Here is a 2146-nt window from a genome sequence, read left to right on the forward strand (position 1 = left end):
TAATAGTTAATTTAATGATAAATTATAAAAATATATGTTAATATTATTTTAGTTAGTTACAAACATGTACAATTAAAAGTTTTTATTTGTTTTTAATTAGTTTTTAAAAAATTTCATTTATGAAGTTTATTCGAATGTTCGTTGTTATTGAAAAAATAAAAAAACAAAATTTTAAAAACTTCATTGAGCAGTGACCCATACACCTTATAGTTAACTATATATTTTGTTAGTTAACTGAACCATAGTTGATTCACAAACTATATTTGAGCCAACTCAAATATAATAAATATATTTATATATTAATTATAATTATAACATTTGTTATTTATAACTATACTAATAATTAACTATATATCATTATTATATTATAGTAAATATATATTATTTATATGATTGTACTATTTTTAGTTGTTTTTAGACAGTAATCAAATGTTAAAAAAACGTTTCAAAAAATTGTTTTATCTTGATTCCAAATAATTCCAAATTTGTACCAATAAATATTCAATAACATTTTCTAAGTAATTTACTGTCAAACACTTACTATTTTTTTTAATAAAACATGATTAAATAATACATAAAATGTGATGATTCAAATTGTTCTGATAGTTTCTCAAGTAATTTTTGAGGTATGCATTTTACCGAAAGGTATAATATAATGCAAATAAACTGATATAATCATAAAAAATCAAATGACTGGTGTTTGCCCATATTGTCGTGTTTCTAACAACTGGCAAAAATGCTCAAAGTGTGGCGCCTGCCAATGCAATTCATGTGGAGCCGATTGCAGTGGAAAGAAGAGAGGTTCTTCTAACCACTGCAATAGCTGTGGAAGAACTGGACAGACTTTCCAATATGGTGGAAGTTCGATAGCACCAGCTTGGGCTAAATAAAAAATTATTCAATTATTTTTTTGTACAATTTGATCATTACAATTTGTTGTAATATATTACAAATATTGATTAATAAAGGTTGAATTGTTTTATTTAGAAAACTGAATAATATAACATTTTGTTAAATAAACCAACTTAAAATTTAAGTAATAAATGTTACAAAATATATATAAATGAATGTATGAAGGATGTATTTTAGACTATTGCCAACAACAAAACATTTGATATAATTAAAAACATATCAGTTTTTAATTAATTATTATATTTATAATAAGTGTTGTATTACTATTTATTGTAATACAAAAACAAACGATTAAAAAGATAAAACATTCGATTATTTAATTAATATTACGATCTTTAATTAAGAAACAATAACAACAGATAAGAAAAATATCAAAGTAATCACATTTTTTTCAATACAACATAATCATTTTGTTAAAAAAAACTTTTATTGTTAAAACTTTTTTTTGTAAAATATGTTTGAATATTATTTTAACATTGTTAATTTTCGTTTCAACACGACAATAAACCTTTTTTATTGTACGATTATTATTTTAGATAAGTTTGAAACCAATTTTGATATACTCTTCTCTTTTATCCATCGACTTTCAAAAAGCTTTTTGGACAATAAAATTGCGAGACAAATACCTACAATTTCGGGATATTTTTAAACTCTACAGATTTATGTTTAATTAAATAAACACTTTGTTAATTTAACGGAAATAATTCAAATAATCATTTTAAAAAACACAAAATAAAGGATATTTATTTCCGATATATTTTAGACCAAAAAATGCTTTATGTTATTATCTTTGATTTTGAAAAGTGTGAGCAAAAACTTTAAATTAAAAAATCAACCTTGTACAATAATCGAAAAAGTAATGGTGCGATTCCATTTTTTCAAAAAAATCCACTGCCTATATTTTACAGGATTCTATGAAGGTATTAATAAAAAAGATATTAATATATTTATAAAATTACTTTTAGATTAAATTTCTATATTTAAACTAAATTAATCTGTTATATAATATTCAATGAGAGTAGCTTTATTGAGCCTTTCAATTATCAATTGTTTGATTTTTATAATGATGTCTACAGTACTTGTTATCATTATAAAACAAGAGACTGTTCACCAAATGACTTTTGAACATTCAAATCAGCCATTCAACTTGGGCTTATTATATAATGAAGATGGTCATGGAATCCCATATTTTAATGAAGAGAAATTAAAAGAGTACAATGATGTATCATTTAAA

Source organism: Entamoeba invadens (assembly GCF_000330505.1).
Source record: "Entamoeba invadens IP1 unplaced genomic scaffold scaff_1105074726471, whole genome shotgun sequence".
In the NCBI taxonomy this organism is placed as follows: Eukaryota; Evosea; order Mastigamoebida; family Endamoebidae; genus Entamoeba; species Entamoeba invadens.